This window comes from Cervus canadensis, chromosome 17 (assembly GCF_019320065.1).
Source record: "Cervus canadensis isolate Bull #8, Minnesota chromosome 17, ASM1932006v1, whole genome shotgun sequence".
Taxonomy (NCBI): Eukaryota; Metazoa; Chordata; class Mammalia; order Artiodactyla; family Cervidae; genus Cervus; species Cervus canadensis.
The window spans coordinates 9,977,012-9,993,795 of NC_057402.1; the positions used below are offsets into that span (position 1 = coordinate 9,977,012).

The 16,784-nt window shown below is 49.8% G+C and overlaps 1 non-coding gene across 1 annotated transcript; it reads right to left on the bottom strand.

Annotated features, from left to right (window-relative positions):
* Positions 1-4,200: 4,200 nt before the first annotated feature.
* TRNAC-ACA lies at positions 4,201-4,272 on the bottom strand. Its single transcript has one exon. It is a non-coding gene; the product is annotated as a tRNA-Cys (tRNA).
* Positions 4,273-16,784: the final 12,512 nt, after the last annotated feature.

Below are 16,784 nucleotides of genomic sequence, written 5' to 3' on the forward strand. Positions count from 1 at the left end.
TGTGCTCCTGGTCCTCCCAGGCAGGATCGGCAAGCCTGACACTCAGCCGGGCAGGGCCTGCAAACCCCTTGCCACTAGGCGTGGTCACCGGCGAACAGCAGTGGCCTGTTTGACTGCAAGTTCTTGGGCTCAGCCCAGATCTACCTAATGAGAACCTGCATTTGACCAAGATGCACGGGGACTCGCAGGCACATGATGTTGCAGAAGCTCCAGGTCTGGGGCTGGGAGGGTACTAGGGTGGCTGGGCTTGCTTCTCCAGCACCTCTGGCTCAGCTGGGTTTTTCCACAGCAACTGGGGTGACTGGTCCACACTGGGATGCGCAAGGGTTGATGTTGAGAAGAGATGAGAACATTCTGGACTTCGGGGACCCCAAACTTGTCTTCCTCCACTGTTTCCACCCAGTTGCTTCAGGTAGAAACCTGTCCATCAGCCAGAAGCCTTCCTTCTCTTGAGCCTCCACACTGTCTGGTCACTGAGACCTGGGTTGCACCTCCTAGGAAGGGAGGAGGTCTGTCTGCTGTCCATACTGATGGTCAGTCTCTCCTTCTTGCCTGGATGACTCTTACAGGCCCTAAAGTTCTCATGTCCCCTGCAGGCCTGCCTCTGAGCCACTCTCCACCTAGCATGCAGAATGACGGAAAAGCTCCAGTTCTTACCATGTCAGGCTCCTGCTTAAACCTCAGAACCCCAGCCTATGGGCCCATCTTTACAGAAAGACCCAAATTCTTGACAGGGCCTGGAATCCCGGCCCGAGTTGGCCCTGCCTCATATTGTGCTGTTCTCCTGCCATGTCCTGTTGGGCAGGCATCAGCCTCCTCTCACCCGATGCCACTGCTCCACGCTCGCCCCTTCCCCACACATGGCCATTGTCCCCTCCGGTCCTTGGCCTGGTGCGCCTTCCCCGCCCCCTTTTCCTCTGGTCAATTGCTGTCTCATCCTTGAGGTGCCATGTCCTCTGGAGGCCTTCCTGCGCCCCAGACAACTCCAGGACTTCCTGATTTTTGCATCCTGCACCCCAGGCTTTGCCCCTGGGCACTTGCCGCAGTGCTGATTCTGGGGTCGCAGTGTGTGCACCTGCTGGGGGCTGGTGAGCACCAGGAGTGCCTTCCTCCCGCACCCCCTGCCTGGTTCCATCAGCGCTGCAGGTGCCCCTCTGGCAACCCGTCTCCACTGGCGGGGAGTGACTTGGAAGAAGTGCCGGCCCTATTGTACTGTACTGGCACCAAATTCCCTGTTGGAGCCCAACGGGCACTGAGTGAATGACTGAATGAGTGAATCATGGAGGAATCTACATGGGAGAAAAACATGTGATTTCCAAATAGTGATCAAGACAGTAACTAAAAGGGGAATAGTGTTTGCCTTCTCCCCCTCAGCGCGTCAGCCTCGCCACTGACCTCCGTGCAAGAGGTGCTTCTGTCACCATCATTTCATTCTGGCTATTTGTGTTGAGGCCTGACTTACTCATGTGAAAGTGTAGGAACCATCAGGGCTGAATTGGTTGCGTGTCACACCTGTAGCACCAGGTAACCAGCACTCAAACTCAGATGCAGGATGTTTCCGGCCCCCTGAGTGTCCGCTCCCAGTGCCTGCCCCACCCCAGAGGCAACCACTGTTTTGGCCCCTCTCACCTCAGGAGTTTTGTCTGTTCTTGAACTTTACGTCAATGGAGCAGTCTTTTCTGCCTGGCCTTTTTTAGTCCAGCGACTTCTGTGAGATTCAGCAAGTAGAGTGTCTCTGTGTGTTTCATTCTTTTTCCTTGCTGTGTAGTATTCCACTGCACAGATCTGTCACTACTTGTTGTCTTTCCCTGGCATGTTACAAGGGACAAAATTGTAGCATATGGGGCGTTTGCTAGCATGTCTGTGGTCACACATTTAGTTAATTCTGTTTTCTCTCAAGACTTGTGCTTATTCTCGACTTTCCCACCATCTTTTTGGACAAAGTAGGTTGACTGGGAAGCAGTTATCCAGGGTAGGGGAAAGGTTTCCCAGGATCAGAGAGAAGGAAGGAAGCACGAGCCCTGGCCATGATGACGTTGGCCACGTCAGACCATCTCCCCAAACCACATTCCCCTCCCTACACTGATGGGAATGGCCTCCTTAAAAAAACCGGTGTGTGAAAAACTAATTCGAAAAGATACATATTCCTTTATGTTAACATGCTATGTGTTGCTTAGTCGCTCACTCATATCCAACTCTTTGCAATCCCGTGGACTGTAGCCCACCAGGATTCTCTGTCCGTGGGGATTCTCCAGCAAGAATACTGGAGTGGGTTGCCATGCCCTCTTCCCGGGGATCTTCCCAACCCAGGGATTGAACCCATATCTCCCACATTGCAGGCAGATTCTTTACCAGCTGAGCTACCAGGGAAGCCTACTATGTTCACAGCAACACTATTCTCAATAGCCAGGACATTAGAAGCAACCTAAATGTCCATCAACAGATGAATGGATAAAGAAGATGTGGTGTATATACAGAATGGAATATTACTTACCACAAAAAAGAATGAAGTCACGCCATTCGCAGCAACATGGATGGACCTAGAAATGATCATACCGAGTAAAGTAAGTCAGAGACAAATGCCATAGGACATCACTTATACGTGGAATCTAAAAAATAGTACACATGAACTCATTTGAAAAATAGATATAGACTCAGAGATATAGAAAACGAACTTATGGTTAACCAAAGGGGAAATGGAAGGGGAGGGATAAATTGGGCGTAGGAGATTAGCAGATGTGTGTGTGTGTGTGTGTGTGTTCAGTCATGTCTGACTCTTTGTGACCTCATGGCCCTGCCAGGCTCCTCTGTCCATGGAATTTTCCAGGCAAGGATCCTGGACTGGGTTGCCATTTCCTCCTCCAGGGGATCTTCCCTACCCAGGGATCAAACCTGCATCTCTTAGATCTCCTGCATTGGCAGGCTGATTCTTTACCATTGTGCTACCTGGGAAGCAAGGATTAGCAGATACACACTGCTTTATATATAAACTAGATAAATACCAAGGTCCTACAGTATAGCACAGGGAACGATATTCAATATCCTGTTATAAACTGTAATGGAAAAGAATCTGAAAAGGTATATATATATATATATATCCGAATCACTTTGCTATACACTTAAAATATTATAAATCAACTATACTTCAATCCAAATAAATTAATTAACAGGAAAGAATCAGTGTGTCTTCTGTAACATCAAATCTCCAAACAAGTGAACAAATACACCTTGCTGTGTGTCTTGCTGTGTGATCTCGGGCGGTCCCCTTCCTTCTCTGGCCTGTCACCTCCTCTGAGAAGCCGGAGGTGGGCTCTGCCCCCCGGGTCCCCGCCGCCCTCAGTCTGTGAGGCTCTGTGTCTGGGGCCTCTTGGGTCAGGTGATTTGGTCTGAGACTCCACTGCTCCTCTGGGCCAGGCGGGGGCCACACTGGGGCAGTGAAGGCCACGTTTGTTTGACTTGAGTCCATCCCCTGGTGTCGGCAAATTCACTTTTGTTTATTTTCCCGAGAAGCTACACAAGCCAGTGAGACTAAGCAGTCCACGCCAGACGTGCGTTTTCACTGTAAAAATATTTTTGCGGGTCAGAAAATTGCACCAAAATGTTTTTACAGGCAAAACGCTGCCGTGTGCTGCTCGGCCCTGTGCCTGGCTGGCTGCAGTGGATAGGGCTTCGAATGTGAAAAGTGTCTGGGACCACATTTCAATAATAATAATAACAGCAAACATGTAAGAAGCACTTATTATTTATGCTAGTTTGCCAGTAAGTGCTCGTGTGATGCTTTCGCCCTTACCTCTCTTTCTGTGGTCAGTGTGATTGTCATCAGCTTCATGTCACAGGTGAAGGAAATGAGGCCCAGAGAGGTTGCGTGACTTCTCTAAGGTCACACAGCCTGCAAGGAGCAGAGCCAGGATTGGACGCCAGGTCTCTCTGGCCTCAGAGGCTGGGTTCTTGCTCACCATGGTGCACTTCTGAGGCCCTAATTCATGCCCGGGACAAACCCTGGATTCTTCCATCAATGTATTTGTGTCACTAGGGTTTCCCAGCAGTTTTCTAGGATGAAAGTGCAAGTGCAAGTGAAGTCGCTCTGTCATGTCCGACTCTTTGGAGCCTCATGGACTATAGCCTACCAGGCTCCTCCGTCCATGGGATTTTCCAGGCAAGAATACTGGAGTATGTTGACATTTCCTTCTCCAGGGGATCTTCCCAACCCAGGGATCGAACCCGGGTCTCCTGCATTGTAGGCAGATGCTTTACCGTCTGAGCCACCAGGGAAGTTATCTGTAAAAGCTTCATAAATGACAACTTGCTGCCAGCCTAGAGAGAGCTCAGAACATTGCCTGTGTTCAGGACTAGTAGAGCCACGGAGGCTTTGAAGATCACATCCTATAACCCAAGGGAGTTTGTTGACTAACCTACTCCCTGAGGACAGGGCCACTGTGGTCCATCCCAGTGTCCCTGGGTCTGGTACAGATTCACTGCTCAGGGATGCTTGGTCATAGACGACACGGAGTTAGGGTCCTGATGCCCTCTGAGTGATGGGCTTCCACCTCTGGCTCTGCCAAGAAGCGCCTCCAAGGGTGGGGGCGGTCAAAGACCAGCTGTGGAGCCGATGCTCCGGCAACAGTGCGGGCGGCACAGCCCTTGGGGCCTGTCCCAGGGGTAGCTCACAGCTGGGACCACGACATCCTCTGGTGGAAGCTTTCAGAGGGCTCAGTCAAGCCCCCGACACATGTGTGGTGCTCATTCACTGTGGTGGAGGAAAGTACCTTGGCTGTCAGGCCCTTTTCTGTGCCAAGCATCCGTCTGCCCCCGGGCCACATCGTCCCTGAAAGTAACATCAGGGTGCCAAGAAGATTACATCACATGCTCTCACTCTTGTGTCTGTACACCCAGAATGCTGCACTGGCCCGGACACAGAGGAGGCCTCTGTAAACATTTTTGAACAAAACTGGACGATATTTAAAACTACGGAGTCCAGGATGACAGCCCTCTGAGAGGGCCGGAAGTGACCGGCTCTCATGACAGCCTGGAGATAAAAGGGGATTTTATACACCAAGTGCTTTCTTTCAAAAATCGGGAGAGCTGTCCAATCCTGGAGTGTGTGTGCATGTGTGAATGTGCTGGAGTATTCATGTATATGTGTGTGTGTGTTGGGTTATGTGTGCATACGTATGTTTGCATGCCTCTGTGTCTTCATCATATGTGTGTCTGTGTCGGGTTCATGTGTGTGGTGGGGGGAAACGGGGTCAGCTCCAAGGTGGGCGGTGCTGGTGGCCATGTGGTCAGATATCAGGGAAGGGTCCAAAGGGCTTGGCTGAAGCAGAAGCTAGTGATTGATGAAGCAAATGGACCAGGTCATCGGCAGTGATGGATCTGTCCCCAGGGAGGAGGGCTGGGGATTGAGCTAACGACTCAGCAGTCAGGAGTGAAACAGATGCAGGGAGGATCAGTAGATGAGGAAAAGGGGAGTGGAGGGTGGAGGGCAGGTCCTTGGCTCAGCAGCCAATAAGGTTGTGCTGCTTCTGCTGAGCATTGGTGCTTCCCAGGTATCCTGTGTGCTGGCCATCCTGTTAAGCCCTTACTAACACCTTCCCCTGCAATCCATGTCCCAGCCTCAAGGTGCAGGACCCTTGCATCCCTCATCAGTGCAGGGCATGACCCAGACACACAAGCTGACTTGTCCAAAGTCCCACAGCTGGTGGGCAGTGATGCTGTGGGCAGACCCTGAGCTCAAGCTGCTGCGTTGTGTGAGGATCAGCTGCTTGTTGCAGGGATGTTTTTACCTGCTGTGATGGTTACTCTACGTGTCACCTTGGCTATATATGTCTAGATATGTGGCTAAATATTATTCTAGATGCTTCTGTGAGGGTGTTCGGGATGAGATTAACATTTAAATTGCTGACTTTGAGTAAAACAGGTTGTCCTTCCTAATGTGGGTGGGACTCATCCGATCAGTTGAAGTCCTGCTTAGACCTGAATACTGACTTCCCCCAGGAAGAGGGAACTCTGTACAAGGCTGCCACTGGACTTCAGCCGCAGCATCATCATCATCCTGGGCTCTCCAACTTGCCAACCCACCCTCCAGATGCTCGACTTGCTAGTCTCCATAACTGTGCAAGCTGCAATTATGTGTGTATTTTGTTGTTAGTTACTAAGTTGAGTCTGACTCTCTTGTGACCCCATGGACTGTAGCCTGCCAGGACTGTAGCCTGCTCCACTGTCCATGGGATTTCCCAAGCAATAACACTGGAGTGGGTTGTCATTTCCTCTTCCAGGGGATCTTCTCAACCTAGGGATTGAACTCTTGTCTCCTGAATTTGGTAGGCGGATTCTTTACCAGGACACCACCAGAAAAGCCCATACAGGTAAAGAATTCACCTACCAATGCAGGAGATGCAAGAGATGCAGGCTCGATTCCTGGATGGGGAAGATCCCCTGGAGAAAGAAATGGCAACCCACTCCATTATTCTTGCCTGAAAAATCTCATGGACAGAGGAACCTGGCGGGCTACAGTCCATGAGGTCACAAATGACTAAATAACTGAGCACATACATATGTATACACATAATACGTGTGTATATATTACTGGCTCTTTTTGTCTAAAAAAATCCTGAGGCACCTTCCCGAGAGTGGACGTCACGGTAGGAGTAAGAGCTTGGACTGGGCCACCTGAAAATTGACTCTCATGGAGGCTTCCTGGAATCCAGCATGGCCCAGTAAGGCGATCCAGCCAGGGAGCTGTGAGTGGTGAGAAGGTTCCGGGGTGGTAGGAACAGAGCAGGCCAGCATGAGGGGAACAGGCAGCAGGGGTGACTGGCAGGAGGGGAGGCCAGAGGAGCTGGAGCCTGAGTGGCTGTCTGTCCACCCTGAGGCCATCTCGGTGTCCGGGAATCAGACCCCCGACCCCCAGGTACTGATTGTTAGGATCCAACTTACATATCACACGTGTGATGTGCGGGCTGCTCAGTGGGAGAGAGATACTGTGAAGGGGGCAAAAATGGAAGCAGAGTCCGTGGAAAGCTACATGCCAGCCTCAGGAGGTAGAGTCAGGGAGAGAAAGAGAGAGGATTAGAACCTGCCCTTTCCTGGTCTTGACGGTGGAGGATGGGGCTGCAAGCCAAGGAAATCAGGCGGCCCCTGGAAGCTGGAAAAGGCAGAGAGTGGATTCCCCTCAACCCCTGACCTCCAGCACAAGCCAGCCCTGCTTATTCCCAGGTCCGAGTCCTGTAAGACCCATCATGGACTTCTGACCTCCAGGATTGTAAGAGGATAAATGTGTGCTGTTTTAAAGCCCTAACTTGTTACAGCAGCTGATTGGTTTCCTCCGAGGCCTCCCTCCTTGGCTTGTGGATGGCTGTCTTCTTCCTGTGTCCTCACCTGCTTTTTCCCCTATGTGTGTCTGTGTCCTCTTTTCTCTCTCTTTTTTTGGCCACACTATGAGGCAAGTGAGATCTTAGTTCCCTGACCAGGGATCGAACCCCTGCCATGGAAGGGTGGAGTCTTAACCACTAATTCCCTGTGTCCTCTGCTTTTAAGACACCAGTCAGACTGGATGAAGGCCCACCGGGATGACCTTATTTTAACTTAACCGCCTCTTCAAGGCCCTGTCTTCAAACACAGTCACATTCAGAGGGGCTGGTGATTGGGGCTTCAACGTATGAATTTGGGGGACATAATTCAGTCAATCACACCGTGCTGGAGAAGGAAATGGCAACCCACTCCAGTATTGTTGCCTGGAAAATGCCATGGACAGAGGAAGCTGGCACGCTGCAGTCCATGGGGCCTCAAAGAGTCAGACACTGGTGACTGAGCACAAGCCTTCTAAGGTACAGGCTGGTTTCCCCACTCACTACCTGGGAAACTGCCTCTGCAAGTGGCAAATGACCTGGCCCCAGCTTGTGGCCGGCACATGGCGGGTCCACGTCCTGTCCATCTCAGGCCAAAGCTCCCCTCGCCGCCAGCCACTCGGCCTGGAAAGCAGGCTGTCTCATTTTCCGCACTGCGGGGTCCACCCCTCCCCCTGCACCAGGCACACCTCATCAGCATCGGGGTCCTGGCAAGAGTGGGGCCCTGGTCTTGCCGCCGGACCTCACACCGCATCAGGCATCGTCCCCTTGGCTGTGGGCGCGGGGTAATCAAACAGCCCTGAGTCAGATGTTGCGGAATTAACAATCCTCCACATGGTATAAACAGAGTCTAAATCAAATGCCAGCGAAAGGATATTGCCTTTTAAATAGGTCCTGACAGCTGTGGAAAATATCATGCCCAAGTCTAACCCTTCCATACAACAGACATTAATTCTTCAAGGACTCCTCGACGGGTCCTCTGGATCGTTTGTGAGATTTTATTTTATTATGGATTGGATGTATTGAAGTAAGACTATAATCTCATTGTGCTCCGACCTCTGTTTTTATAGCTCTGTATAAACAGCAGTTACCGTATTAGATGGAGAGATGTTTACAGATGGAGAAATAAAAACACGCCGATTTACTGTGTTGTAGAAACCTGAAACCAGCCCGAGGCAGGGCCTGGGTTTTGTTTGTCAGGGGCCCGGTCCTGATGGGAGTCGACAGCTTTGACGGGCATGAACAGAGAGCAGGGCACTGGCCCTGGGCTCCTTTCCACGGGAGGAGGCAAGCTCGTGGCTCCAGACTGTCAGGGCTTTGCCGCAGACTTCTCTCTGAAGGCTCTGAGATCCAGACCGTTTGGATCCCCGGGTTGGACGTGGATGGAAGAAGGCTTCGCGGTCGAGAAGGTGTGGTTTCTGTTTTCCGTGTTCGTTGCTTCCCAGATGCAGAGACTGTGCAGAGGGAGGACCCGGGCTTCAGAGCTGGGCTGACCTGGGGTTGGTCCAGACTCTGTGTTTAATGATTCTGTGACCTTGAGCTTTAATTTTCCGAGTCTTGGATTTCACCTGCAAACTGTGGCAGTGAAGACACCTGTGTCACAGGTAATTTTTTTAAAAAAATTTTAATTTTATATTGGAGTATAGACCATTAACAATGTTGTGACAGTTTTAGGTGCAGTCATATACACACATGTATCCATTCTCCCCCAAACTGCGCTCCCATCCAGGCTGCCACATAACATTGAGCAGAGTTCCCTGGAAATGTAATAGGACTCTGCTGGTTATGCGTTTTAAATATAGCAGTATGTGCATGTCCACCCCAAGCTTTGCTCTCCGAGTCTGTGAGTCTGTTTCTGGTTTGTAAATAAGTTCGTTTGTATCACTTCTTTTTAGATTCTGCATGTAAGGGATGTCATAGGATATTTCCTCTTCTCTGTCTGACCTACTTCACTCAATACCTAGATCCGTCCATGTCGCTGCAAATGGCATCATTTCATTCTTTTTTAATAGCTGTGTGATATTCCACAAGGAAAGAAAAGGACATAATGGAAGGCTGGGCCTTCAGGAAAGTTCCTTTCCTTTGCCCTCCTCTCTCCTTTTTAAATCCTGTTCTGTGTTTGTGAGGGAGGACCCAGTAGTCCTTGGTGAGTGGTTTTCTCGTGGTGGCCCTGGGCCACTTTCTGGCTCTCACTCGGCTCCCCAAAGAATGACCTCACCCTCTGTTCATTCCTTCTTAACTCACCATGTGAGGAAGTGTCAGCTGGGGACACGGGGCAGAGGATGTTAAAGGGTCAGGACGTGTGGCCGGAGAAAGTCTGTTGTCGTTGTTCAGTCGCTCAGTCATGTCTGACTCTTTGCAACCCCGAGGACTGCAGCACACCAGGCTTCCCTGTCCTTCACTATCTCCTGGAGTTTGCTCAAACTTGTGTCCACCTGATGTGAAGAGCCGACTCACTGGAAAAGAAAGTTTAACTGGGAAGTTAATCTGGAGTGAAAACTCAATGAATTTCCCTTGTAAAGATGCATGTATGTACTTGGGAGAAGAGGACCGCAGGCACGGGGAGCAGCAGATGCAGACAGAGGTGGGGTGAGGGGACAAGGATGAGATGAGGTCAGGGACATGGTGGGGTCACACGGGGCCAGACGTCCAGGTCTTGTCACCCAAATGAGTGTCCACCTGCTGGACACCAGGGTCCTAGCATCTCTCAATGTGGCAGGCCACTGGGAGAGTTTGGGGGGTGTTATAAACTGGATGTGTCCCCCCAGATTGGTATGTTGAAGCCCTAGCCCCCAATGTGATGGTGTTAAGAGGCGGGGCCCTTGGGGGGTGATCAGGTTTAGATGTGCTCATGAAGATGGAGCCCCCATGGTGGGATTAGTGCCCTTTTAAGAAGAGTTACCAGAGCTCTATGTCTGCTCACACTGTACATGAGCTTCCAAGCCAGGAAGAGAGGCCTCACCAGGAGTGAAATCTGCCAGCATCTTGGACTTCCAGCCTCCAGAGCTGCATGAAATAAATATCTGTTGTTTACACCACCCAGTCCAGGGTATTTCATGAGAACAGCCAGGGCTCATTAAGAGGGGAGCATTCCCCATGTCAAATCATGGCTTGATGGGGCTGTCATTTTGCTCATAGCAGCCAGGTCAAGGGATTGCCCAACAATTGTTAAAATCAACTGTCCATTTTTATGATAAGTCATAATGGAAAATAATATGAAAAAGGAATCTATTGGGTTGGCCAAAAAGTTCAATAAGATGTTACAGAAAAGCCCAAGTGAACTTTTTGGCCAATTGTGTGTATATATATATCAGAAATTAATACAACATTTAAAATCAACTATATTTCAATAAAAAATTAAAAGAATCAACCATCCATTGAATAATTGTTAGAATGATTTTTTGAGCCATTCTTACTTTAATTAATATCATCTGTTTTTTATATACACATACATTTATTAAAATATATTAAATGGTTTTCAAAGTTGTCTTTATACACCAGTTCATGTCCTGATTTGTGTTGCCATAGTAGCTGACAAACATCCCCTCTGCATAAGGAGCCTCTAAGTTTGCTGCCAACCCTAGCATTCTATGCCTCCTCCTTCCACCTCCGTGTGTCTCAGGTCCCAAGCACCAGTGTTCTAAATGTCACCCTATTCACCCCAGTCCACATGATGCCAGCCACTGGGCTCTTTAAGCTTCAGGGTACATGCTTCATCTTCACTTGGCCGCCTTCCACTGGCCATTCCCCCAGTGAAGACTCACTCAGTGTCTCTGCATTCATGTAGCAAGAGTGTATGACATGTCTACTTGTGTTACTGGGGAGACGGCTGTGAGCAAGGCAGAGACCCCACCTGATGGAGCTGACATAGAAGGGGGAATGAGACACAGAAATGTGACCTGCTCTCCCTGCCAGGGAACAGTGAGCGCCCAGGGGAAACATGGAGCCAGGTGAGAGGATGGAGTTCAGGCTGGGAGGACTCGAGGAGAACCCGTCTAATAAGGCTTTGTTCCTGCTGACATAGGGGGTTTCCCGAGCCACCCAAGCTAGGTAGCTTGTGACTATTTCCTATCCCAAATCAGGGCATTTTAGATGCAGTAAAAAGCCTGTGGGGAGAGAGGAGAGCCCTGAAAGAACTGTACCAATTTATACACTGATTTTGCTTTATTTTCATTTCTAAGGCTTCACATGGGCCCATGTGGAGGGCAGGGCAGGTGGTGGACACTGTACCCAGGGAGGCTGGTAGTGGCCTGCCGGGGTCAGGTGTGAACCTAGCAAATCCATCACATTAGGCAGATGCTGTTGCTGGTTGTCAGGCTCTAGAGTGGGGGGTAGGAGGGGTTCTTCTTCCCAGAGCCAGATGTGGTTCACCTCTTCTTCCCCTCCACTTCAGTCCTCCCACTGCATGTGCCTGACCTCCCCCCAAGTGTGGCATTGGACACGAGAAGGGAAATTTTGGTTCCTTTCAAATAGACAGTGGCCTGGAACACAAGGGAGGGAGGGCGCAGGCTGGTTCTGGATGGTTGTAAACAGCGATGAATGCTACAGTTCAATTCAAAGAACCCTTTTGAATGGAGAGTGTTGTCCTGGAGGAAAGCACCTTGCTTCAGAGCTCCTAGTACAGAGGATGTTGGAGCTGAGTTGGACGGAAGATGGTCGGATGGAGGAGCTGCATGGCCTCTGCCATCAGGTGAGGGTCTGGACTCCCCGCTCCTTCTTGATTTGAGTGTTTGTGAGTCCAGGGCAGTGGTTCTCCACCCGTGGCGATTTTACCCCCAAGGGACTTTTGACAATGTTTGGGATTGTTTTGGATCATCCCACCATGGCATGGGTGGGGGGTGGGGGTGAGGCAGTGTTCCTGGGATCTAGTGGGTACTAGCCAGAGATGCTGCTAAACATCTTCCTATGCTTCCCATAGCCTCTTCTCCCCCAACAAAGAATGTTCTGGCTCAAAGTGTCCATAGTGCTGAGGTTGAAAAACCTTGGGGCAGGTAAGTGTTTAACTCTAAGGAGGGCCTCAGAAAAGTTGGGGCACTTGGAAGATGGGGAAACTGAGGCCCAGGGAGGGGAAGGGGCTCATAGAGGGTCCCGTGGTGAATTAGGGGCAGAGCAGGGGCTAGGACACGACTGAGACCCTCATTCACTCTATCCCAAGCAAGCTCAGCAGCAGGTTCACCCTGGAGACCCTGGTCTTTGCCAGCATTCGATGTAGAGACATCAGTGCTCAGTCTAGCTAAGGGTTAAGGCAACATGTGCCCGTGGCCCTGTGTTAGTGTAGACACAGCTCCTGCATGCTGTGTGCCCACAAGCCGGGAGTGTGCTTTTTCACTTTCCCCACCAGAATCTGGACCAAACTCAAACCAGCCTCGCCATCTCAACCCTGATTCACAAGCCCAAGCAGGTCTCCATATGCATCTATCTTATGGTCTAACACAGCCAGCACGGGCAAGGGTTCACCCTTAACAAAAACTAGTGGCTTTTCTGCCAGTGGTCTATGACACAGTGGATAGATAGAAGCTTTGGGACAAAACGGTTCAGTTAGATTTTTCATTCTTCGATTGTCAGGACTGGTCTACGAGGAAGGTTTCCAGTGTGAGGTTTGCATGTGGCCATCTCCTCAAAAGCTCCTTCCAAGATGTAGAGGTAGGGCTTCTCAGAGGAGTGTTTTCTCTTACTCAGATCACCAGAAAAGTTTGGGATCCTCCCTCAGAATATGATGCAAAAATGAGACATGGGGTGGGATGCCCGACTTACGTGTGTGTTATACAACCACGTCAAGGAGTAGGCTTCAGGGTTTCAGTCCTTTCCTCCTGTGGGACCCTGGTCCATGGTTCTGGGCTGTCTGCATGTTCCCGGCTGGGAGGTAGCTCCCAAGGCAGATGTCACTCGGTGTCCCAGGGAAGGAGGGGAAAAGGTGGGTATGGAGAGTCTGAGCCATGGGTGGCCCATAAATTATTTTTATTTACATTTTTCCCACTCTTTATTTCAAAATAATTATAGATGCACAAGAAGTTTCAAAAATAGATCCAAGAGGTCCTGTTCACCCCCCTTCTCCCAGCTTCTGTCAATGGTGACAACTCACATGTATTATCAAAGCCAGCACGTCATTTGGTGCAATGCAGGGAGGTGGACTCCAGGCTTTGCTTGGATTTCCCCTTTTTTTTGATTTCCCATTTTAACACATGTTCATGTGGTTTTATTTTCGTGTGTCTTTGTGTATCTTCCATGACATTTTATGCCTTGTGTAGATTTGTGTAACCACCACGATGGTCAGGATCGAGATGATGCACCTCAAGGAACTCTCTCCTGCTTCTCTGCGAAGTGACACCCAGCTTCCCCGTGCCTGATGCCCCCACCCCGCACCTGCCCTTATCATTTCTGCATCTCTGTAATTTGGTCAACTCGAGGAGCCATGTGATATGTAACCTTTGGAGACTGGCTTTTTTTCACTCAGTACAACATCCTTGAGATTCATCCAAGTTGGCTCTTTTTTTATGATGGAGGAGTAATCCGTGGGGTGGATGTAGCATGGTTTGTATCATCAGAATCCCATCAGAATTGTCGAGCCTGCCTAATGGGTGGTGGCTGCTTCAGACACGGTGACAAGGAATGACACTGCTCCTTTGTTGCAGTCCATGGAGGACGTGCCTTGGAGATGGGCATTATTATTCCTTTTGACAAATTTGCACATTTACTCAGCACACTTATTTGGCACAGACTCTGTGCAATGTGAAGAACTCAATAGTGAATGAGAGAACCAATTCAGAGGCTCAGTGGAAGGGACATATTTAATAAATAAACAGGAAAATAGATATTTATATCTTCTGATGAGGGCTTTAAAGAAAAGAGCCAGGTTCTAGGAGTTCAGTTCAGTTCAGTCGCTCAGTCGTGTCTGACTCTTTGCGACCCCATGAATCGCAGCATGCCAGGCCTCCCGTCCATCACCAATTCCCGGAGTCCACCCAAACCCATGTCCATTGAGTCAGTGATGCCATCCAACCATCTCATCCCTGTCGTCCCCTTCTCCTCCTGCCCTCAATCTTTCCCAGCATCAAGGTCTTTTCCAATGAGTCAACTCTTCGCAAGAGGTGACCAAAGTATTGGAGTTTCAGCTTCAACATCAGTCCTTCCAATGAACACCCAGGACTCATCTCCTTTAGGATGGACTGGTTGGATCTCCTTGCAGTCCAAGGAACTCTCAAGAGTCTTCTCCAACACCACAGTTCAAAAACATCAATTTTTCGGCACTCAGCTCTCTTCACAGTCTAACTCTCACATCCATACATGACCACTGGAAAAACCATAGCCTTGACTAGATGGACCTTTGTTGGCAAAGTAATATCTCTGCTTTTTAATATACTGTCTAGGTTGGTCATAACTTTCCTTCCAAGGAGCAAGTGTCTTTTAATTTCATGGCTGCAGTCACCATCTGCGGTGATTTTGGAGCCCAGAAAAATAAAGTCTGACACTGTTTTCACTGATTCCCCTTCTATTTGCCATGAAGTGATGGGACCAGATGTCATGATCTTAGTTTTCTGAATGTTGAGCTTTAAGCTGACTTTTTCACTCTCCTCTTTCATTTTCATCAAGAGGCTCTTTAGTTCTTCTTCACTTTCTGCCATAAGTGTGGTGTCACCTGGATATCTGAGGTTATTGATATTTCTCCCAGCAGTTTTGATTCCAGCTTGTGCTTCCTCCAGCCCAGCATTTCTCATGATGTACTCTGCATGTAAGTTAAATAAGCAGGGTGACAATATACAGCCTTGATGTACTCCTTTTCCTATCTGGAACTAGGAGAGGAGAGAATTTTAGTATGGATGCTTCAGTCCTTTCCCAGCAAGATGAAGAAGTGTTGGTTTATGGAGGGGAATGGCATTCCAGGCCCAGGAACAGCATGTGCCGGGGCTCAGAGGCTGGAAGGAAGTGCACATTCTGGAAGAATGGATGGAAGGCAAAAGTGCTGAAGCATGATTCAGGGGGTGGAGATCAGGTTGGGCTGGATCATGTGGGTCCTTGAAGGTGGGACATTCTATCTCTAGGGCAATGGGAAGCCTGCAGAGCATTTAAACAGAAGACACATGTTGTATGGGCTGTTTCACAGAGACCATGCTGGTTGGGGTGTGGATACTGGACCAGTGAAAACAGAAGCCAAGAGAGTCATTGGGAGGTCATGGTGGCCTTCTGTGACCATGATCATGGGGGTCTGGCCTATGCCTTTGGCAGTGGAAATTAAGAGTGCACAGATTGGAGAGGTTGACAGTCAGGAGGTGGAAGAGATGTGATCCATATGTGGTGGTACCTTGGGGCCTGACACGATCTGGGGCTCAGCGATGTGGCTCTGGGTTTGGGGTTATGGGGAAGGGCTACCTGAGGTGGTAGAAAGTGCAGACAAGCTCTGGGGAGAGTGGCTCAGTTCAGCATCTGGCTCCATCTTCTCTTGGCTTCCTGGGCTTGAAGTGACTTAGCTTCACCCAACCTTTATTTTCTCAGCAGTAAAATGGGTATAATCATTATCTGCAGGACCAAGTGGTTTCAAGGACCAAGTGGGATGCTCTGTGCGTGGTACCCGGCCCAGTGGCTAATGCAGCAGCCTCTCAGGGAGTGATAATCATCTCCCCTCATTGAGGACACAGGTTGGGTCTTGTTGAGCCTGATCGCGCCAGCATCCAGCAAGTGCGTGACGTGAGGCAGGTGCTCCATGAAGTCTTGTTAATTTCTTTCCTTTTCCTTGAATTTCCTTGAGGGTCTTCCTGTCTGGGGACACGTGGTCAGCGCTGGGTGGCGATGAGGTGCGGGAGTGGCAGTGCAGAGGACTCGGGGGACAGACTGGACCGCCTGGGACACTTGGATGCACTGATACTGGAACATCCTCCCTTTCACTTTTAGAGTGTGTGATTCATACTATACACGGCCTTCGGGGCTCTAAAAAGCATGCCCCAGGGGAAGGGGTTGGGAACAAAGACTTTGCAGGTCCTAAGGCGCAGCAATCTACCATATTTCCTTCATTTGAAGTGGGTGATCTTTCTCCTCCCTCGTACTTTCCAGCATTTTTTGAAGTCAAGGTACATCCTGCATCTGTGTGCATGCTCACACACACCCCCACCCCCACGCCCCCCTAGCTGAACTGTTGTTAAATCTTTCAGTTGATGGTATTTTATATGGAGGAAATCTGGCTGTGCTTGGCTTCCTGGCCCCGCCCGCCCCCCTTCCCCGTGATGTATTAAGTCACTGTGAATTAGGCGGGCGAGCCAGACAGATCCTGTCTGAAGGTTTTCAGAGTCCCCCGGCGGTGGCGGTCTCTCTTCGCCGTCCAAAGCTTCTGAGAGTAGATGGAGATATTTTATTATTTGGTAGCAGATAACTTCCTCAGCGTGGTCTCCTGGGGGTTATTACTGGTGAACTCAGAGTCATTTGCTACGCATCAGGTTTTACCCTCTG